Source organism: Schistocerca serialis, chromosome 7, assembly GCF_023864345.2.
Source record: "Schistocerca serialis cubense isolate TAMUIC-IGC-003099 chromosome 7, iqSchSeri2.2, whole genome shotgun sequence".
Taxonomy (NCBI): domain Eukaryota; kingdom Metazoa; phylum Arthropoda; class Insecta; order Orthoptera; family Acrididae; genus Schistocerca; species Schistocerca serialis.
In genome coordinates, this window is record NC_064644.1 from 94,361,500 (window position 1) to 94,386,593 (window position 25,094).

A 25,094-nucleotide genomic window follows, 5' to 3' on the forward strand; every position below is an offset into this window, starting at 1 on the left:
GAAAACTTGCAAACAGAGCAAGTACCAGCTGAGGAAGAGGAAGGATATTAAGCAGTAGGTAGATAGTAGGTGAAGCAGACAACAATGCAAGTCAAGTGAATGAACAGCATGGTGAACCTGGGAGCTGCTTAAAATAATGATACCGAGATTCCATCTTGTATGACTGTTGTTCCAAGCTCCCTGATCATTGCTTCTGAAATGCCAGCACACACAATGGCTTGGGTTTACTTCTCTACAGTAAAACTGATAGTGGTCATCTGTGCTTTTTACCTGAAAGACAAGGTTCCGGTACACCCAAAGATGATTTTATTCCAGTAACTTCCACAATTTTATCATCCTTCTAGTGCACACACATTGTTTCTAGAGCAGTTCTTGCTTTTGTAATAAACTGCAGAATAACAACCTTGGAGCATCCATGAATCTACATATTTATTATGTTTGAATTCAGTGAGAGGAGGCCCTACCATCCTGATAAACAGCAGTGCAGAATTTGTCCGTACAAGGATAGATGACCTGTATGAAGTGCCTGTAAGATTCATTTGAGAGAAACCCCTGTCACATTCGCCGGAAGATATTGCAGTTGTCCCCAAAGTGTGGTTCAGAAGCAGCATACCTGAAAATGGATTTCCTACACAATTTCTTCTTGTAACATCAATACCCTATCATCACTGTGAGCCATTCACTAAACAGTAGTCACTGTTGTCTGCAAGGTACATCAGTGTTGTCAGACGAGGATCTAGTGGACAGCATCCAGGCAACACTGCTTCAGGTTAATTCCCAAGCCCCTCCACAGCATTACTAATGACATAGGAACTGGGCCACCTATTTATTACCTGGCTGGATGAATAGTTGCCACCATCATATTGCAATCACCATTGTGTTATTTTGCATATTGATTAATTCTCAGTTGGCTGTTGATCACTGAATCAAATCAGAGTTTTTATGCATGGTCCTGCTCTTTGATTCGGTATTGCTTGGACCACAATGAACTATTGTGATGGGTCTGGTGCTGGGTGGTTATTTTTAGGGTTGGCCTGTGATATATGCAGTGCCAACTTACCCTGGACAAATCACAGGTTAATTCACTATCACAGGCTAATTCACTGTATCAGTCCACTTTGATTTACTTCATGGTGCTGAATAAAATTAGTATAAAGTGCGACTTTTTCTCCCTCATCCTTCACATTGCCTTTATCACTCAATGACAATCATTCCATGAAAACATTGATCACTTACTTCATCAACATTTAAAACTACTTCTTGTATCCTGGGATGAGGGCTAATTTACCAGAATCCTACATTCATCCATCAAATTAGTATTCTGTTGCCCATCCAACCTATACAGTATCCTGATCCATTCCATGCCACTCCTCTCTTTGCTCACCATGAATTACTCCCCTGTATTCAATCACCACTTGCTACTGCTGTCCAATCACACATACGAGTCGGAATCCAAAATTTTCAGGACTGGTGCTGCCATCTGGAAAGTAGGAATAGTAGATCTTTGCACCACTAGGTGGCGAGAGCTGCATATCTAATGAGTCAGTGTGCAGAGTGGCATTCAGTTGGGAAAGCGTGTTGTGCGTCCACAGTGATTTCCGTATTACTCTGTGTTTGATGTGTGGTGATTTTACGATAGACCCGTGAACAGGACAGTGCGTGCGTATCAAATTCTGTGCGAATCTCGGGAAAAGTGCTGCGGAGACCCTTGCAATGATTCAACAAGTGTTTGGGGGACAGAGCGTGAGCTGTACGCGTGTGTTTGAGTGGCATGCTCGGTTCAGGGCTGACAGTACAGGCATCTAAGATGATGCTCACACTGCCAAACTTCAACTATTGGTTTGTGCGGATCGACGTCGAACCATTCAAGGCCTTGCGGATGAAGTGGGTATTGGTTATGCGACATATCAACGAATGTTGACTGATGAATTGGGCATGCGTAGTGTTGCCGCAAAATTTGTTCCAAGGATCTTGACTGCCTATTAGAAGGCACAGCGTATTGAACTGTGCACGAACCTTCATCAGACCGCATCTGATAATCCAACCTTCTTGTCACGGGTTATCACTGGCGACGAGAGCTGGATTTATGGTTATGACCCAGAGACAAAGCAACAATCGTCCCAGTGGAAGAGCCTGGGCTCTCCAAGACCCAAAAAAGCGAGACAGGTGAAGAGCATGATCATCATTTTCATTGATACCAAGGGAATTGTGCACAAGAATTCGTCCCACCCAACCAAATAGTGATTTCTGCCTACTACTGTGACATTTTGCGACAGCTCCATGAAAACATGCGGCGAAGACGGCTCGAACTTTAGCTTCAAGGGAACTGGTTGCTGCATCATGACAACATGCCCTGTCACACATCCTTGCTCACCAGGAACGTTTTGGCAAAAAACAACATGGTGGTTGTACCCCACCCACTGTACTCACCAGGTTTGGCACCTTGGGACTTCGCGCTATTCCCAAAACCGAAACTCAAGTTGAAAGGCAGTCGGTTCAACACTCTAAAGAGGATTCAAGAAGCATCGCTGGTGGTGATAAACACCCTCAAAGAACAGGACTTTCAGAAAACGTATGTCCTGTGCCAGAAGTGCTGGGACCGGTGTGTATGTGCGGATGGGAACTACTTCGAGGATGATGGTGACCACTAGTCTAAAGGTAAGGTTTTCAACAGATGGCAGCACCAGTCCCGAAAATTTTGGATAGCACCTCGTATTTCCTACTCAGTTACAGGCATGGCTGTATGTGAAAGCAGTCACATCATGTACCAACTGTGTTATAATTATTGTGCAGTGTCCTATGTGGACAGGGCAAATGGCCATGCATCTGCATTAAATGCCACTGCCGAAATTGACCAACCACAAACTCTAGCACCTGTTTGCTAAACCTGCTGCACATCGCGAAATCAATAAATTCAAAAGCTGCCTGAATACTCAGGTCAACTGGCTCATACAATCCACTCCTGTAATCAACAACTGAGGATTCCAATGCCTGATAAAGTTTTGGAACTTTGTGGATGTCCAATCTCCAGCAAAATCACATCACAGCTCTGATTATGCTGAAAGATGTCTGACATTTCTGAGCATCATCTTTTATGTGCATCTTCAGATATGCATCCTACACACACACACATTGTCTGAATCTTGTATAGCTTACACCTTCTCCAGAAATATACTGTATAAGTCAACAGATTAAATACAAGGCATGTCCGGAAAGTTGTCCTTTTTTGTTCTACTGCCACCACAGCACTAGTGTCACAATTCTTCTCTCTGGCTGATTGTCTTTCCATTGATGCCAATACAGCAGAATTATGTTGTGTTTACGTTTGTTTGTGATCGTTTAAAATGTTTAACCTGTGAGCCCACAAGCCATGAAGTGCATTCTGTAATACAGTTTTTGAATGCAAAGAATGGTAAGCCAGCTGAAATTCACTGTCAGCTTTTAGAGATTTATTGTGAAAATTTAATGATTGATAGAATGGTGAAAAAGTGAGTGAAACAGTTTAATGGCTATGAGCACCATGGGACTTAATATCTGAGGTCATCAGTCAAACAGTTTAATGATGGATGAGCCAATGTTCATGATGAAGCACAGAGCGGGCAGCCTTCTGTTGTCAATGATGATTCGGTTGGGAAACTAACTGAGAAAATTTGTGAAAACAGACACCTAACAATAGAATGCTTTGTGATAAGTTTACACAAATTTCAAAAACTCTTTTGCACCAGACTGTCACAAATCGCTTAAATTTTTGGAAATTGTGTTCTGAAAATGCTTATGGATGTCCACAAAAATGAAGCGACTTGGCAGTGCTTTTACATTTCTTACCTAATACAGAAATGAGGGAGATGAATTCTTAAACAGAATTCTGACTGGTGATGAAACAGGTTTGTCGTGTCACTCCAGAACCAAAACAACATTTGGTGGAGTGGAGGCACAAAAACTTGCACTGTGTTGTGCCTGCTGAGTTCCTTCCCAGATGTGAAACAGTCAGTGCACTAAAAGCGTCAAACACAGAAAAGTTTGGCACACAATTCAAAACAAAAGACATGGAATGCTCAGTCAGGGTATAACATTGATTCACGACAACGCACTTTCCCATTCTGCTGGTGTCACTCAAAACCTTATCCAAAAATTTGTTTGGGGGCAGTTCGATCACCTGCCGCACAGCCTCAATCTCAGATCTTCTGACTACCACTTGTTCTTGAACTTTAAGCACAACTTTGGAGGAAGACACTTTGACAGTGATGACAATGCAAAAAAACTGTGTTCAGCAGTGGCTGTCTTCACTGGTGGCAGCTTTCCATGAACAGGACATAGAAAAGTACGTTTCTCGCTATGACCAATGTCTGAAAAATGATGGCAACTATGTAGAAAAGTAGTTTAAGAAATGCTCTTTCTTGTAAAAATAAATTTTGGTTTGAAAAAATGTTTTTATGAGTGTTTTTTACCAAAAAGGTACTTTCTTTCTTGACACGCCTCATGTGAAACAGAAAGAGAGCCAACACTTACATCTGTGGCAATGCATACTTCAGTTCTTGGTCTTATTGTACAGCCTTCACATATGACAAGCAGTAGTCTGTAAAGAGAAAAGATAATAAGCTTTTCACAAAATCATAAGGAATGTTTTGGTCCTTTTCTTTCACAGCTAGCATCAGAAGCAGGATATCTAAAGCTGTACCCTGTAAGCCACTGTACAGTGTGGGCAAAGAATATATTGTTGACTAGTATCACTTCCCATCTTCCTATACTATTGACAAATAGTATATGGGAAGAAAGACTGTTGGTATCCTTTTGTATGGCCGTTGAATCTCTAATTTTAGTTGTATGGTATTTATGTGAGATGTATGTTGCACAAGATAGTATAGTTCATGACCTATTTTGTAACACAGGTCTTAGAATTTTGTGACTAAGGATCTCCTTAATACCCAGTGTTGTTTTTGCATGTGACATGCTGACTACACAAATCCATGTGGAACCCTTCTTTCTCTTCAATTAATCTAACTTGGTAAAGGTATAAGACTAGTAAATAATATTCAAGAATCAGTGAAACGATATTTTTGTAAGTGGCCTTTTTTTCGTATGAGTTAAATTTCCTCAGAATTTTTTCAATATCCTTTTAGTCAGTCGTATGCCTTCCCCAGAACTAAATTTATGTGACTGTTCAACCTTAAATCACTCCAGAGAGAAACTTTTACATACCTGAACATTTTAACTGTCACATATTTGATTAGAATCATGTGGTCAAACTAGATTGGGTTCTTTCACCTATTTATGTACATTTTATTTATTTATTTGTTGTTAGTCTACATATGATTAAATTGACAATTTTACATTTCAAGTTTACATCACACTTATTATTTTACTGTTTTATTGCTAGAAATTTACATAGTACTGTGTAACTGATGTGGTGCACTTGGACTGGTAAGAAACAATATACTCACTGTGCTATATAACTCTGTAGTTTTCAGCATGCACTTTTAACGGTTTCAGGAACACAAATTATTGAATTTTTATTTCCTTCTTTGCTTAATTATTATAATAAGTGATGGGCGCACTCAGCTCACAGCTGGTACCTCGCTGCTCACAGCGAGCCTTGTTACGTTTATGCTGCAGTCTCATTGCTGGTACACTGTTGGTCGTGCAGGCATCCCAGTCTTACCGGGAGCCTTTACTCTAAGGTCTTTCATATAACTAGTAGAGTGGTGTATTTGCATTGTGTATGATGCAAAAATTATATTCTCTGCATTATCTGGCGATAGGATTAGTAGTTTACTCATGCCAAAAATGTGGTTATGAAGAAGGAGAATAGGCACAGACACACACTTTGTATGAAGATCATCCACACTGCAAATACTTTTACCAGTTCCAAAAATAGCTCAAAATTTATCCAGAGTTCTTTTATCAACAGTTATGAATGTTGCAACAAATTTTCCACTTTTATTTTAAATGTTATCAGACCAGAATAGTTCAATAAATGAAGATTCGATTGAACATTATTAATTTAAATTCTGTGGAATGGTGATTCGTGGGCCTACTAACTTTGAGTTAATATTTTGTAAGTCTTTACCCACGTCTACTTCATGTACTGCCACTTTTGAATTTTCTTACTGGTCTTCTATAGGGTGGGGGTGGGGACAGTAAATTAGGTGAACAGGAGAAACTCATTTTACAAAAACTATTATAGCTAATTTCATCCACCATGAAATGGTTGTCATAATCTGTATGCGCCTAGTCCCAGATATCATCGCACCCAAAAGTGGCCGAAGTAAGTGTATGTTTAAAGATCATCACTTGTGGTTCTCACTCTTAAAATTATCTCATAAGCTCATAAAACCACATAACGGTTTGTATATGGTGATTGCATTGGTAGGATACTGGCAAAACACAGTTAGTTTTCAAAGGAGACTGCGAGGGGGGGGGGGGGGGGGGAGGGTCATGCGATCACCCTCGAATACTGCTCAAGGATGTAGAGTCTATACCAAATAGGACTATCAGCAGACACTGAATATACAAAAGGAAGGGTGGTACCAATGGCCACATGTTTATTTGATCCACAAGAGAGCGTAAGGATGGTGGGAGGGGAGATTACATCAGCTTGCAGATGCTTGAAGACAATTGTAAACTGCCTCTCAAAAGTCTACTTCCAATGTTCAATGTACCAGTACTAAGTGAGGAATCTAGGAATGTACTATAGCCTCTCTATGTATCACACCTGCTGTGATCACGAAGACAAGGTTAATCAAATTATGGCCTGCAACACCCATTTAAGAAGTCATTTTTCCCCCCATTCCATAAGCAAATGAAATGGGAAGAACTTTAATATGTGGTACAATGGGAAGCACCCTCTGCCATCAACTTCACAATGGTGAACCTAATCTAATCTAACTAGAGGAAGTCACTTTTTCCATCTACCCACGAAAGAGGAGTCTAAAATGCAAAACAGTGTGTCATATCACAGACTTTAACTGTACAACAGGCTGCCACTGGATATAATACCAGCATCTTTGGCCAATGGCTTCAAAAACATTTGTTCAACAACAGTTATTACACTGTGAATAGATATATAAAACAGCCCTCAACAGCCAAATAATCATCCATAAACTGCAATATGTAACTATATGTTCACATCATCTAAGTGGATTGTGACAAAAAGAACAGGATTACAGCTGCAAAAGTCATTACAGAAATGTACGTTGAAATTGCAAACCCTGTAAGCACCAAAACAATATGAATGGAGTTTCAGCAGCAGAGAATTGCAAGGTGAGCTGGAATTCCAAAACCATTCATCAGTGATGCAAATGCCCGCAAGAGGGAAACGTGGTACTAATAACATAAAATATAGACTATGGTGCAATGGATGTGTGGGAGGGTATGGGTGAGGAGGGTGGGATGGTCTTGTGGGTGCATTTTGTGCTGGTAATATATACTAACAGAACAGAGGAAATACCACATATCCCAACCAAACCCAGAGCATGCACATCCATGCCACGGCCTCTGGGCAACAGGTATAATCTGTGTTGATGACTATCATGATCAGATCTTCATGATAATGCAAATACTAGAAAAATGCAAAGAACTTGGGACTGATACACACCACCTCCTTATAGACTTAAGATCAGCCTACAAGAATACTGACAGAAGGAAGCTGTACATAGCAATGGTAAAGTTAGAGATTCCTAATACATTGATTGCCTTAGAGAATGCTACTATGGAAAACACAAGTTACAATCCAAAATATGTTATCAAGGGCTGTGGGCAAAAAAAAAAAAAAAAAAAAAAAAATAAAAATAAAAATAAAATAAAATAAAATAAAATAAAAAATTAAAAAAAGGGTTAGGGAAGGACGACATTCTCCTGCCTTGATGTGGGCATCAATACAAAGGGGACTATCCTGTAAAAATCAGTTCTGGTGCTGACATATGCGAATGATACTGACAAAATTACAAGAATGCCAAAAGCAATGAAAGAACCCTTTACAAGTTTTGGGAGAGCTGCTACAAAGATGCACCTACAGGTAAATGAAGGGAAAACTAAGTACATATCCTTAGTTAAAAAGGTTATCTGCATGAGCTCCAATCCATAGAAATTGGTTTGCATAAGCTTTGACGATGTGTGTAGTTTCACTTACTTTGGATCAGAAGTAAACTATAAGAACCATGTTAAACTATCTGAAATCTATAAATACTAAGACTATCTGCCAACAAGTGCTACCAAGGCCTCAGAAAACATCTGAAATCTAAGCTGCTGTTCAGAAAAACTACAGCTATGATGCATCAAGTTTTAGTAAGTTTGGTGCTAACAAACGGTGCTGTAACATGGACCCTAACAAAATTTTTGAAAACCAACTGGGCACATTTGAAAGAAAGATCACAAGACAAGTTCTTGAGCCAATGGAAGAAAATAGTGTCTGAAGGAGGACGGTCAACTATGAATTACATACTCTGTATAATGAACCAGCACTGTCAGCTACATTAAGATTTAAAAGTCTGCAATGGGCACGACATATACTGAGAACAAGTGATAGAATGATTAAGAAGATATACAGCACAGTGCCTGAAGGAACCACAAGTGTGGGAAGTCCAAAGCCAAGGTGGAAGGAAGGTGTAGAGGACATAAAGTAAACTGGAATTCAGAACTGGAGTTAAGCGCTAAACAGGGAAGAATCCAGAAATCTTCAATAGAAGGCCACAGCTCACAATGGGCTGTTGCACCAATGACAACGATGCACCAATGGAAGAATGTCATTTGGTTGGATGAGTCTTGTGTCACACTGTTCCCAACTTCTGGCTCAGCTTATGTCCCAAGAGTGAAACTTGGTGGGGGTTCGTTGATGATATGGACAGTCATATCATGGTATTCAATGGGCCTATGTTTACTTTGCAAGGCCGCACCACTGCCGAGGATTATGTGACCAGGTTCATCTTGTGTGATCAGTTTCATCCCACAGTACAATGTTTGTTCTTCAATAGTGGTGATGTGTTCCAAGATGACAGGGCCCCTGTTCACACAGCTCGTATAATCCTGGACTGGTTTCGTGAGCACGAGGATGAAATGTCGCAACTCCCTTGGCCACTACAGTCACATCATTCAGTATTATCGAGCCTCTGTAGTATAACTTGGAGAGATGGGTGCATGATCCCTATCCAACTCCATCATTGTTACCTGAACTTATCACTATTTTCCAGGATAATGGTATAAGACACCCTTGAAATCGATACAGGATATGTATTTATCCATTCTGAGGTAACTGGAAGCTGTTTTGAATGCCAACAGTTTTTCTGTCCAGTGTTTGGCATGGTAACATGTAATATTTTTAGTGCTTCCATTTTTGTCCACTGACACTTTTTATGTGTTTGAAGTCAAGTCAGAACACTCAAATTCGATCTGTTACTCCAAGTATCGAGTGTTAATTTACCTTTAACATAAGTTGGTTGCCGTTAATTATCTTCTTTATGTGGAGATCCTGCAAAGCAGTATCTCTGTAGAACCGTGTGTAGCCCAGGAAAGACTTCAACTCATCTCCTATGCAGCTGTTATTCATGGAAGGAAAACATGAAATGTACGCTAAGAAACACTGTCAACATTTCTTCACTGACTGTCTTGTTTCTGTTTCAATGAGTCTACAGATCACGATAACTTCATAACTTGGAGCAGATACAATGTAAATTACATATAACATCCACCTTGACTGCTCGACAAGTAGTAAGTGACTTTTCATTTTAGAGGTTTTTTTTTTTTCTCTCTCTCTCTTTCTTGGAGAAGGTGTCTGCTCCTTGATAGTCAAGAAATCACCAAGCCACTATGTCAAAACATAAAAGGTCCTGTCCACAGCAGCTGAAGACATTTACTCACCGTTGTGCCTCACTGATTACTCGAACCACACACCTCTCCATTCAACTATGCACAAATGTGAAACAAAACAACCATGCACAGTATGTGTTTTGTGACTTATTCTCTACCAATACCACTTAACTATTCTGTCATGAGGATCTTTCCTTGTCATACACAGGAAGTGAGAAACCTCGTTTGCCTAAACAGTCACACTGCACCATCCCTGTAGGTATCCCTGCGACACTAGACCACGGATCAAGCAAACGTGACCATTTGTGCTTCCCTTCTGTATACGTTCAATACCCCTGTTAGTCCTATTTCATACACATCCCACACACTTGTGCAATATTCTAGAAATGGTCACACGAGTGATTTGTAAGCAGTCTCCTTTGTAGACTGATTGCACCTCCCCTGTATTCTGCCAATAAACTGAAATCTACTACCTGCTCTATCCACAACTGAACCTATGTAGTCATTCCATTTCACACCCCAACAATGTGTTACTCCCAGGTATTTGTATGACTTGACTGATTTCAGCAGCGATTCACTGATACTGTAGTCAGAGGAAACTATGTTTTTTTGTTTTGTGAAATGCAAAATTTTACATTTCTGAACATTTAAAACAATTTGCCAATCCTTGCGCCACTTTGAAATCTTATCAAGAACTGATTGAGTATTTATGCAGCTCCTTTCAAACAGTATTTCATTACTGATAACTGCACAATCTGGAAAAAGTCTGAGTTTACTATTAATACTGTCTGCAAGGTCATTAATATGCAACATGAACAGTAAATATCTCAAGCATTTCGCTGGGACACACCTGAAGTTACTTATACATCTGATGATAACTCTCCATCCAAGACAACGTGCTGCATCCTAGCAAATGGTCCTTCACTTGATACCCCGTATAATCATACTTTTGACAATAAGCATAGGTGTATTACTGACTCAAATGATTTTCAGAAATCAAGAAATACTGCATCTACCTGACTGAATTGATTCCAAAGCTTTCAGCATGTCATGAGAGAAAGGTGTAATGTATAGTGAGATCCAATGTGGAAAACAGATGACATTTTGTCTCTTCTGGTATGGAAACTAAAGTATGACACACTGCTCTCAGCCACAAAATAATTATGGAGGCAGCCATTATTTGTAGTAATCTATCTGAAAATTACATGCAAGGTAGTCACATGATTAATCCTGCCATTTATGCAGTATGTTACGAGAAAAAGTATTCAGAAGGATGCAGTCATATAATGTTTATGCTGATATTACTTTAATGTGGTATAGGATTTTCTGTGACCTGTTTGACATGACATGCATTTATATGCAATAAGTAATAAAGACTCCTATGTCTGAACATAAATATCTGAGATTTGTAGGAGCATCATCTGTTTCAGCAGAGTGTAACAAGACCTCTTCATATGCAAGTTTATTATTCAATTCTCAAGGTCTTTGTCAAAGACCTCCAAGAAAAATGCCTTCAACCTTTTCTGTGGAGGAAAACAAGGTTTGTAGTAGGCTGAATTATTATTTGTTAATCGCACTATCAGCTGATTTTGACACAAATGTCATTATCAAGCACCTACAATAAAACATATTAATGTGGAACACACTGTGTCATCAGGGTCATTCCACATCAATGGGGCCAATATTAAAAATTGTCTCCACTCGACCAACTCCAAATCTAATTAAATTTGGTGTGAAGGTTCTACATGGTGTTTCACGGTTATACAGTCTACCAAATTTCAGTGGTTGAATTTTTAGGGGCTATTCACCTTCACATAACATACATCATTAGTGTTCTGCCAAAAGGCACATTTTCACTTGGTAGTTCTCCAAGCTGTCCGGTCTTCTGCCATCCTCTTCAGGTCCGCATAGTCTATCATCTTGTACAAGGTGTAGACATGGACATGGAAAAAGAAATTCCCGGATTTTTCCCAGATTTACTGGTTGAAAATACACTTTCTCCCAGCTGAAAATACAGTTTTTCTGTGTTAAATGACAGTATACTTTCCCTCGGCAGTGTAAAACTTATCAATCCCTGGAATGTTTATGGTTTTATACACCGATGTAGAATTTCCCTACACCTTAAAAAACGAAACTCGGGGGAAAAAAAACACATTTTGGAAAGATCATTGATGTGCAGCAACATGTACACTGCATATTTTCGTGTTACGAACGCATAAATTCGAATACCACCAACACCGCATGTTACTTTCCGAAGCATTGAAATCGAGACTGCAACGTGCTTTTGTAAGCCAGTCATAGCTCATGTAATGTGATCTTGCCAGCTGATGACAGCAATGGACACGTGATGTAGTCAGCCAATAGCAAGATCACTCTTAAGTAGCGCGAACACACATATAAGAAAAGTTAATGGTCTGAATTAATATACATAGTGTTGCTACAAGAAACGAAAAGCTTTCACATGTAAGATTGGTCTCTAAGATTAATAAGCTGCAAGAGAAGCTAAGCTTCCACATATAATGTTGATCTTTCTTGCACATGTTACACTTTAAGATTCATCACACAAATGCGCCAGTAAAATTTTTAATAACGACATATATGTCTGATCTCCTGGGCGCAAAATTCTTCTAGATGGTCGGCCTCAAGGAGTTGATTTTTAAATAAGAGTCAAACGCCCTTTTATTTAAGAAATTCATCTTACATTTTCACACGTAGTTCATCTTACGTAAAAGGAAATTTACTTTGAAAGTAACACTTTTCAAACCACCATTCACAATATTTTCCCGTGACCTGTTAGAAACTGGTTCATTTCAGCATTGTCAAAGAGCGCCAGATAACAGGCGTCACTGCGCTTGTGCAGCTATGATGACGCAGGAAGCTCATATGTTCGTACGTATAAAAAATTAAAAGATCCTGAGGCTGTCATAAAAGAAAAAAAAGACATCAGAGAATACTTCAAGAGCATCGGAATTTCGTGAACCATTCTGAAATGCATAATTCGGCTTAAAGTGCACATTCGTATGTCCAGATTCAGATGTAAATTTTCTTGAGTTATCTCATGTTTGGTTCTTTATTATGGCATAATGCCATACGAGGTAGAAGGTGGAAAACTGCCTCACAGAAAAGATTAATAAAAGCCAAATCTCTTTAGCAAACCAACAAAAATAACTTCATTGTTCTGCAATGACAAAAATAACTTCATTGTTTTGCAAGGCGATTAACGCTTGATTGTCAGAAAGGTTGAAATAAAACCTGTAACTAATAACATATTTTAGCCTTCCGTGATTATGTGGAGTTGGAGTGTTGGAGGGAGGAGACCAAACAGTGAGGTCATCGGTCTCATCGGATTAGGGAAGGATGGGGAAAAAAGTCGGCTGTGCCCTTTAAAGGAACCATCCTGGCATTTGCCTGGAGCGATTTAGGGCGTAATTATGCGAACGTATTTTAATTCATCTGATAGCTCCCGGCCACAGAAATCCGTTTTCTTTTCATTTAATGTTAGAGCAATAAATGAAGAGGAAACAGCAAAATCACTAAACGTAAACACAGGTCCCGTGGAGACTACACACCTCCCCACTACAACTCAGACTGCTCTGTGCATCAGCCCCGGATCTACGATATTTTCGAACCGGGCCAATACTAGATAGAGGTGCCCAGCCACACATCTGTAGTCATAAGCAGGAGAAGGTACTACTCATACGCAACTGAACTGCACATGCACAAGAGCCCGCCCGCAACTGCTCAAAAGAATCTAATGTAAAGAGCTGCCATGTCACGCTCATGAGGCAATTTGTTGTTAGGAAGCATTGCATAGTCTTCCTAAAGCCTTTGACACACTTTGCTGTTGGCAGACACTTTTATGAGTGCTGTGTTTTTTTGTTGTATATATGGCTTATTTCCTTTGCGACTTAAGTTCCCCCCCCCCCCCCCTCTCTCTCATTCATGTTTTGTTGCTGCAGTATTATTCTGCAGATGCGGGATACAGTAATATCCTTTGTTGGACTATTGGTTCTTACCACTCAAAATCACAAAAAGTTAACTGAAAACTAAAACAATGAAAAATTCCCGGAATTCTAAATAATTCCCGGGTTTTTCCCGGATGAAAAAATTCCAGGGTTTTTCCCAGATCTCCCAGTTGTCCCAGGTTGTATACACCCTGTTGTATCTCCTTCTTCCTCTCAGTCTTCTCCCACAAACCAGTCCTTCCAAAGCATCTGCTAGCAAGCACACCCTTCTTAATGAATGTCCCAACCAGTTCTTTTTCCTTTCTCTTGTTAACCTTCAGCAGACATCTTCTCTCACCAACCCTTTCCAGTACTCTTCTATTACTCACTCTTTCCATCCAGCTTATTCTCTCCATTCTCCTCCATATCCACATCTCAAATGCTTCTAATCTTTTTTTCATCCTCTCGTCTCAGCGTCCATGTTTCTGCCCCATATAATGACACACTCCAGACAAAACATCTGCCAAGCCTTTTCCTTAGACCTGCCACATAACTGTCTCCTCTTTCTGTTGAATGCCTCCTTCACTGTGGCAACTCGAGTTTTCACCTCCTGGTGACATCTCAAGTCTTCAGTTATTGCACTTACTTGGCTAATGGTAGATTGTCCTATTTTAATATTGGACAGTCTGCATCTTGTACTGATGACCACACACCGTTTTTTTCTGTTTTATTTGCATCCCATGTTCCACACAAGCTTCATTCAGATCTTTCAACTTGTTATTCACTGTCCGCTCACTTTCTGCCACTAATATCGTGTCCTCAGCAAATCTTATACATTCTATTCTCTTTCCACCAATACATATTCCTGTTTCCCCATCTAAGCCTTACACAATAATCTCTTCAAGATACGCGTTAAACAACAGTGGGGGAAGGCAGCACCTTGTCTAATGCCTCATCCAGTGCTGCTTTCTTCTGACTTTTCATTTCCACTCCTTATCCTTACTTTCTGGTGTAACTACACATTCTGTAGCAGTCATCTCCCTTTCCTATCTACTCCTTTCCTCTTCAAAATATCCATCAGCTTGTTCCACTGAACTCTGTCAAAAGCCTTTTCTAAATCTTATAAACAGCAAATATTTCTCTACCTTTTTCCATATATCTTTCCCCTATAGTGCTTAACAGGCCAATAGCATATCTTGTTCCTTTTCCTCTTCTAAATACGAACTGCTCCTCTGCAATCCCCCTATCCAGCTTGCCATACAGCCTCCTATTCAACACTCTCAGCAACAATTTAGCTGCATGAGAAATTAAACTGATGGTCCTAAGCTCTTCACATTTTTTAGTGTTTCTCTTTTTCTCTACTGGTATCGGAACTGTTGCAAGGAAGTCCTCAGGCCATTCCCCTTTGTCATATATCTCATTACAGAGGTAGACTGTTTCTTTTCTTGCCTTGTTTTCCAGACTCTTCAACAGTTCTGCTGGCAAATCATCAACTCCACATGCCTTCCTATTCTTCATCTTCTTCAGCACCTTTTCTACATCTGCTCCCAAGATGGTGAATCCCTTTCCATCTTCCGGCACATATTGCTCCTCTTCAATCTTAATTTCACTTTGTATTTCATCCCCCTTATACAGACATTCAATATATTCTTGCCATCTGTTAAAAACCTCCTGTGGTTCTTCTGCTAGAGTACCATCCGCTCTTTCTATTTCCATGTATTTTTTTTTTTTTTTTTTTTTTTTTTTTTTTTTTTTTTTTTTTTTTTTTTTTACATTCAAAAATTATTTCACTAGCCAGCCTATACATCGTTTCATACTTTCCCTCTTTCTCTATTTTGTCGCATTTCTGTTTCATCCATTTTTCCTTGCTTCTTCAGTTTCTCTTCTTAATTCATTATTCAGTTTCCTGTGCCCCTTTTTGCCTTCTTCAGTTTCTACATTTTTCCACTTTCTCCACTCAACATGTTTTCTGTTATCCATTCTGTCCTGGCACTTTGGGATACTCTAATTCCTAGTACTTCATTGGCAGAGTCCATGAGTCCTTCCCTCATTTTTATCCATTTGTCATTAACACTTTCATCAACACTACCTCTTTCCCACTTCTACATAAATCTGTTTTCGAAATCTGATGCCTTTCCTTCCTCTTTGAGTCTTTCTATGTTTAGTCTTTCTTTTGCTTTACCTCTCTAGACTTTTATCAACTTCACTTGTATTTCCCCCACTACTAGGTTGTGGTCTGAATTTATATACAATCCTGGATAAGCTTTGGCATTCTTCGAACAGTTCCTAAACCTTTTTTGCAACAGGATGTAGTCCAACTGATATCTTTCCCTATTCAAATTTGATATCCATGTGTAACGTCTCCTTTTGTGGTGTTCAAATACCGTGTTACCCACTGCTACTGAATTTTCTTTACAGAAACTAATTAGTTGTTCACCTCTCTCATTTCTTATTCCTAATCCAAATTTTCCTACTGTATCTTCATCTCTTCCTTCACCCACCACTGATTTCCAGTCCCCCATGATGATAATGCAGGCATTTTTATTTTCTTTCTCGATGAGTTCTTGTATTTTCTCATAACATTCTTCCACTTCCTCATCTCTATGCTGGTTGGTTGGCATATATACCTATGTTAACACCAAATCTTTAGAACTACCCTTCAGTCGTATCATCGTCAGTCTTCCATCAATATATTGTACTTTCATTATCTTAGTTTTCAGCTTTTGCCCTATCAATATTACTACTCTGTTTTCGCCACTCTTGATTGCCCCTGGTTAAAAGAGCTTATAATCTCCACTTTCTATCTCCTCATTCTCTCCCCATCTCATTTCACACAAACCCTTTTTCATCTCCTATTTTGCATTCTCTAGCTTTCCTGCTACAAAGGTGAAAATGTGTCAAGTTTGCTACGCTTTTCTAAAGTTCTAGCAAACATTCGGTCACTTGCTTTAATATGCATAGACAATTTTTTATGCTGAATCACACAATGGCAATAATTAGGGATTTAGCCACACCTAAATTAGATATAAGTCTCTAAAGTGGCTAAAGAGTTTGTCACACTATTCTGAGAGCCATGGTTTGACCGACCACTGCTGTTTTTCATGTGAACCAATCACACCAAAACTTCAGACGGTTATTCCCACCTATGATGTCTATATATGGATGAAATTCAATTAACATTGGATGCCTAGATGAAAATTTATGCTTCTCCAAAGTTGGGCAAAATTTTCTATGTGCAAATTTTATGTTTTCCTTTTTTTTGGGGGGGGGAAGGGGGGGGGGGGCAATATCTGAACTGTGTCGTGTTCAATCCTTTTTTTTCTTGCCACAGTTGTAAAGAGCATGCTTTAAGCTTTCAAAGCTATATTGTTTCATTTCTGTATCTTGTATTTTGATGATGAATAAATACACCTATCAAAAGTAAGGAAAATGGATTGCTGACAAATACAAAAAATTACTGCACTTGGAAGTTGTAAATCAAAGTATGTGTATTATAGTGTCTTTTAATTGTACAAGATTTGTCTAATGTTTATGGAATATAACTATGCCAATAAGAAGTGTTTTTACGTTATTTTAAAGTACAGAATGTAAATATAATAAAACCTCGGAAAATGCTCCTAAGATTACAAAATCTAGAAGATCATGATGAAACGCTATGTTGCTTCAGAACGTTTTTACTCTACAATGCGTGGTGGTGCATATATGCACTGTCACTCAATTTTCATTGGCATTATAAAGCAGCAATACATTGCTGAATCACCACTTTCGATTGTTACAACACTTTGTGACAAAGCAAGCTGGGATAATTTTACTTCCCCTCTTGTTTTGCCATCTGCCTACTTTATTATTTTTATTTTACCATTAACATATGTGAATATAATCTGTATTTTCATAACGGAGAAAGATTGGCTCTCAGTTTTAAAGAATTTAACACCAGATCTAATTTAACTTAAACTTGAGAACCAAACGATCACATTACAAATGATTCAGAAACAGGTAGAAATCAAGTGTACAGTAGTGGCAGAGGAAAAACTGGTAAAAGTAAATGAAACTGTAGATTCAAAATTGACAGAAATGGAGAAAAAGGTGAAAGAAGTACAAAATTTTAAGCATAGAGAAAGTGAAATTATTGGTGCTACAGTTAAACTATCAAAGAGTGTGAAACAAGAAATACTGTTAACTGTGGAATTGGCAGGAGAGCTGTTGAAATACAATTTCTCGGTGTTTAAAAATCTCAGTAGTGATGTAATATTTGGGACTAATTTATTGTGCAATTAGCAAGTAGAGGGTCAACAATCTGTGTTGGATTAATTATGTGGCGATAGTGCTTACCCCAGCTGTCTGTCTCATTCTTCATGTTTCCTGAGGCTGTCAAACTCTTCTCTTATCCTATCTGTAGTTCATAAGTAAATCACTACAGTAGGATACTTAAGTATAGGAATATTTTAGAAAAGGTTTCTCCATTGTTTCTATCTGTGTGTGTACGTATATTATGTTGTGTTAGTTATAAGTAAGGTAATCGTAAGAGGATGGAAGAAAATAAAATGGTACAATGGTGAAAGAATTTCTGTCAAACAAGGAGGTAAGGTAAACAGAAAATGAAAGTTGTCAGCATATGTGGAGGATAAGTAACATCTGAAGTAATCAGCTCACATGTGATGTTAGTATAAATTGGCGCAGCAGCAGAAGCAATAGGCAGTAAAAACCATCTTTAATACTACATCTTAATATTAATTGTGGTATAATACAAGTGTGTTCGGTGCAATCAGTATATGAAGATAACTACCTACCCATAGAAGTGTCATGGTACAGCTTTGCTTAACATTAAGGAATTACAACTTTAGACATAGTTGCCTGGAGTAATGTATGTGGAAAGAATAAGCAATGTTTTTATGTATATCATGCTTCAGGCTAGAATCTTAAGCAATTTGATGGAATACAGGGAAGTAATAGTTTGTCAAAGTGATGATTTTGTCTGATCGGAAATGAGAGATAAGTTTGCCTTAGCATAAGGATCTGTTACTGTGGGGTGTTTTTCAGTAGAGTCAATTTTGCATTAGATAAGCAGAGAAGATATTTATTTCTTAGATAATGAAACAATAATGGAATAATATAACAATGAATAATGTTAGGGTCTTAATGGTTAGGGAACCTGTCTCTGCAGTCGGTATATTTTTTGAGAATGCACTCCACTAACTAACAAGGCAAGAAATGCAAGTAAAATAATGTAGCTGACAGGCATGGTGAATAAAGAAGGTAACTGTATACAAACAAATGTTGTGTAGCTGTACTGATGATCTAATTGTGAACTAGGCATCTACATCCATACTCCACAAGCCACTTGACAGTATGTGGCGGAGGGGTACCTTGAGTACCTCTATCAGTTCTCCCTTCTATTCCAGTCTCGTATTGTTCGTGGAAAGAAGGGTTGTCGGTATGCCTCTGTGTGGGCTCTAATCTCTCTGATTTTATCCTCATGGTCTCTTCGCAAGATATACGTAGGAGGGAGCAATATACTGCTTGACTCCTAGGTGAAGGTGTGTTCTTGAAACTTCAACAATAGCCAGTACCGAGCTACTGAACATCTCTCTTGCAGAGTCTTCCACTGGAATTTATCTATCATCTCCGTAATGCTTTCGTGATTACTAAATGATCCTGTAACGAAGCGCACTGCTCTCCATTAAATCTTCTCTCTCTCTTCTATCAACCCTATCTGATATGGATCCCACACCGGTGAGCAGTATTCAAGCAGTGGGCGAACAAGTGTACTGTAACCTACTTCCTTTGTTTTCGGACTGCATTTCCTTAGGATTCTTCCAATGAATCTCAGTCTGGCCTCTGCTTTACCAACAATTAATTTTATATGGTCATTTCATTGTAAATCACTCCTAATGCCTACTCCCAGGTAATTTATGGAATTAACTGCTTCCAGTTGCTGACCTGCTATATTGTAGCTAAATGATAAAGGATCTTTCTTTCTATGTATTCGCAGCACATTACACTTGTCTACATTGAGATTCAATTGCCATTCATTGCACCAAGCGTCAATTCGTTGCAGATCCTCCTGCATTTCAGTACAATTTTCCATTGATACAACCTCTCAATATACTACAGCACCATCTGCAAAAAGCCTCAGTGAACTTCTGATGTTATCCACAAGGTCATTTATATATATTGTGAATAGCAATGGTCCTACGACACTCCCCTGTGGCACACCTGAAATCACTCTCATCAAACGACTGTGGGGAACTGTATCGAACGCCTTGTGGAAGTCAAGAAACACAGCATCTACCTGGGAACCCGTGTCTATGGGCCTCTGAGTCTTGTGGATGAATAGCGCGAGCTGGGTTCCACATGATCGTCTTTTTCGAAACCCATGTTGATTCTTACAGAGTTGATTTCTAGTCTGCAGGAAAGTCATTATACTCTAACACGATACGTGTTCCAAAATTCTACAACTGATTGACATTAGAGATATAGGTCTATAGTTCTGTACAACTGTTCGATGTCCCTTCTTGAAAATGGGGATGACCTGTGCCCTTTTCCAATCTTCTGGAACACTATGATCTTCTAGAGACCTATGGTACACCGCTGCAACAAGGGGGCAAGTTCCTTCACATACTCTGAGTAAAAACGAACTGTTATCCCATCAGGTCCAGTGGCCTTGCCTCTTTTGAGCAATTTTAATTGTTTTTCTATCCCCCTGTCATCTATTTCGATACCTACCATTTTGTCATCTGTGCGACAATCTAGAGAAGGAACTACAGTGCAGTCTTCCTCTGTGAAACAGCTTTGGAAAAAGACATTTAGTATTTCGGCCTTTAGTCTTTCATCCTCTGTTTCAGTACCATTTTGGTCACAGAGTGTCTGGACATTTTGTTTTGATCCACCTACCGCTTTGACATAAGACCAAAATTTCTTAGGATTTTCTACCAAGTCAGTACATAGAACTTTACTTTCGAATTCGTTGAACGCCTCTCGCATAGCCCTCCTCACACTACATTTCGCTTCGCGTAATTTTTGTTTGTCTGCAAGGCTTTGGCTATGTTTATGTTTGCTGTGAAGTTCCCTTTGCTTCCGCAGCAATTTTCTAACTCGGTTGTTGTACCACGGTGGCTCTTTTCCATCTCTTACGATCTTGCTTGGCACATACTCATCTAATGCATATTGTATGGTTGTTTTGAACTTTGTCCATTGATCCTCAACACTAACTGTACTTGAGATAAAACTTTTGTGTTGAGCCGTCAGGTACTCTGTAATCTGCTTTTTGTCACTTTTGCTAAACAGAAAAATCTTCCTACCTTTTTCAATATTTCCATTTACAGCTGAAATCACTGATGCTGTAACCGTTTTATGATCACTGATTCCCTGTTCTGTGTTAACTCTTTCAAATAGTTCAGGTCTGTTTGGCACCAGAAGATCTAACATGTTATCGCCACGAGTCGGTTCTCTGTTTAACTGCCCAAGGTAGCTATCAGATAATTCACTTAAAAAAATTTCACTGGATTCTTTGTCCCTGCCACCCATTACAAACATTTGAGTCTCCCAGTCTATATCTTGTAAATTAAAATCTCCACCCAAAACTATAACATGGTCGGGAAATCTAGTCGAAATATTTTCCAAATTTTCCTTCAGGTGCTCTGATACAACATCTGCTGAGCGGGGAGACATCCAATTACCATGTTCGAGCCTGCTTTAACTGTGACCTTCACCCAAATTATTTCACATTTCGGATCTCCGTCAATTTCCTTCGATACTATTGGGTACTGTATATATTGTGCAATTCATGACATTGCGGCTGGGAATGAGAGCTTAACATAAAGAGTAATGTTTCTGTGAGGTACAAGTTATATAATGCTGCATCATTGGATCTATAGGTCATCTGAAAACTTCTATTAGTGTTCTGAGGAATTATGAGCTTACAGTGGTAATACTGGAAACAAAGAACAGTAATTTTGCTGTTCAAATAATAAATGTGGTGCTGAACTGATGAAAGATTAACCATTTGGTAACAGTTTGTGAGGATTTAATTTTTGGTTGAATGAGAGTAGAGTTCAGAGTTGAGTAGACAAGTGGGGCTATGATTTGGTACAAATCACCTTAATTTTGATTCGAATAGTAATTAAGCCATGTAATGGTGAATTTTTTTTTCCACAACGCAATGATTAGTAAATCTCTGCTACTGCACATCCTGAGTTTATACTAGAGGTGATACACATCTTGAGTTTTTGCTATTTTGCAAATGGGAAAGAAACAAAAGTCTTTCAAGTTTAAGCACTTTGAGACAGTTATGACTTGTTTTGTAGTGTAATGTGCACTTGATTTTAAATTTTTACTAGTTCACACCTTTTGTACTATAGTCAAATTTAGTGATAATTATTGTAATGTTATGAGAACTATGTATTTATTTATGATGTAATGACTACCATTTGCCATTAGTGTTAAACATTTTTTTTCTTAGACTTAAGCTAGAAGTAAAAGTAAATGTACTAAAGTAGGGTATTTTGCCTCATTTTCTCATGTACTGTGGCCGAGGAGAACCACCTCCAAGGGAACTAATCGCAGTGCATTTCTTTGCTAGCTGCCACTTGGACATGTTGAAGGTGTAGACAGCTTTGTGAGAAAGTGTGTTAAAGCTCATTGAAAAAGTGAAAGTGCTTGTGAAAATTACTGAACACTGAGCAAGTGAAATTTTTTGTCTAAACATCAACTGCAATGCGCAGTACAATTCAACTTTTTGCTACCCATGAGAATTAATTTTTTGTTAAGCAAGGCGGGACTTTTATAAAATTATATGTATCTTTAAGTGTAATCTTCATTTACTCATAAAGGACATCACTTATGATGAAGATGCTAAATTCTGTTAAAAGTATAACTTGTGGATACTTTGTGTAACTTTGCAATACACTGTATGTAAACATTATGTACGGGGATTTTTGTATGGCAAGTTCACATAAGTATAAATTTGAAAAGACATATGGAGGCTACTGCAGTTTTGATAAGATTTCTTATGTAATATTTTTTTGTGTGTAAGATTTTAAACCCAATTTTTGGTGTCACTTGTCATCACTGAACTGCCTAATTTGCAATATCTATCTTGTCAATCGAATGAGGGGGTGATGTGATGAAACAAAGGGGGTGATGTGACGAAACAAGCTGGGATAATTTTACTTCCCCTCTTGTTTTGCCATCTGCCTACATAAATTCCTTTTTTAAAAATTTTAACTACTTACCATTAACATACGTGAATATAATCTGTATTTTCATAACAGAAAAAGACTGGCCCTCAGTTTTAAAGAATTTAACACCAGATCTAATTTTGAGCTGTTTTATGTATGTAACTGATTTTCTAATTTATTTTGACTATTACTAATTAGCATCTTTCATTATAGGGAGAAATCAGTAATTGTTTTGTAACTTAAATTCTATTGTTGACATATAACCAAATATAAATTCTGGACTTATTATGAACATTTGGAGCAACAACTAAAAATATTCTTAAAGTATTTATTTGGCTCTATTCAAAAACATGTTAGCAAAGCCAGACCTTATTTAATTACAAAGTAATTAACAGTTTTGACAAAAGTATTGCTTGTGTAGCGATATTTGTTAATTTCATCATTTAAACAAATATATTTCGGCCTAAACATTGTAGTAGAAGAAATTGTTAAAAAGAACCAATTTTTCGATGTATTCAGTAAATTTAATGAGTTAAGTTTTAATTGTAATTTCTGTAAATTTAATTTCGAACAATGTGTAGTTTCAGGGCCTATTATTGTGATAAGGGCCTGATTTTTGGTCACTAGACAGTCAGTCCACAGCCGAGTTTCAGATGAGGAATATGTGTTGCTTAAAATGACAACAATGCATAAACATAACAGTGAAATAAGTGTTACACCTATAGGCCATGTGTTAAAACACTGGCAGTGTCTGCTCCATGCGTACGTTTCTCTTCTTTAAGAACTGTGTACTTTGTGGTTAGGTTGTTACTGCTCGAAGATGTTCGATGGTAAACTATTGTCACAGTATGTGGAGGATTGCCTGAAAACTATTAATGAGGGCTTATCGAAAGTTAAACAATAGTGCACTGGCCATGTAACTGTATATTATTAGGGGGTTGTGAACAGTGAAATTAAAGTACTGTGAAACGTAACTGTGCACCTGTCGGCTACATTATTTACAGTAGTTAGTGTGAGAATCCACAACCCATTTTTCAGCCAGTGTAGCAACACAATATGTCGACACTGAGGACAACGAACGAAGAAATAGATAAAGCAGGCAGAACTGCTACAACCTCAATGGAAAGGGTAAACCACATATCAGTGAAAAAAATGGCCAAGCCATTAATGCGGAATGCACAGATCCAAATTTCTGACCTATTACCACTCAGCACCTGAAGACGTGGTTACACTGGCCCCTCAAATGGCTAATTAAAGCAGTGAAATTATATCAACTACGATAGAAGACTTACCTTCAACTTCAACGCAAACTCATGACTCCATCACTACTGAGAAACTCCGAAAGAAAAACAGAAACACCAAAACTTCCACTAACTTCAGTTGAAGCAACAGAAAATGAAAAATCACCACACAAGAAAACAGATGAAACTCCAGTTGGGGCTTGCTGCTATTCCAGAACCAAGAAATCGAATCAAGAGCCCAACTAGCAAAACCTGCAAGTCCTCTGCAGATTCTAATGTGTGTCAGGTGTTCACATTCCATCTGAGAGTACAGTTTCAACCAGCAACAGCAGGAGCTCAAGATTTCCAAGAAGATCAACATGAACAAAAAAGCACTAGCCAAAAAATTTTAATTTGTCCTATATCATCATGGGATTCTCTGCACACAATGTTGATCTACAGGATAAATAAAATTACACATTTCATTAGTGAACAATAGAGACTCCAGGACAGAATGTAATAATATAATGAAAAGGATAGTTGCTACTCACCATATAGCGGAGATGCTGAGTCGCAGAAAGGCACAACAAAAAGACTGTTGGAAAGTCAGCTTTCAGCCAACAAGGCCTTTATCAAAAGTACACAACATACACACACTCATGCAAACGCAACTCGCACACATGACCACAGTCTCTTGCAGCTGGACCCAGACTGTGAACAGCAGGGCATTATGGGAGAGGAAACCATGGGGGGGAGGGGGGGGGATTCCCAAAGTTCAGAGGAGCGTGTAGTCAACCCCACACAGGAGCTGGCAATCGACTGAAAAACCAGGTAACCAGTGGGGAGAAGGGCGGCGGCAGGGGGGGGGAGATGTCTTGCAGCAGGACGAAGATGTGGTTGTCGTCAATGAGGATGGTGACGTCCTCCACACATTCGGGTGGGACGTTGGT

The 25,094-nt window shown here is 38.7% G+C and overlaps 1 protein-coding gene across 3 annotated transcripts in view; it reads right to left on the minus strand.

The window, feature by feature from the left end:
• Nucleotides 1–25,094, minus strand: part of LOC126412213 (mitochondrial mRNA pseudouridine synthase RPUSD3-like) — a 122,652-nt gene that overhangs the window by 50,765 nt on the left and 46,793 nt on the right. The gene's annotated exons all lie outside the window — the stretch shown is intronic.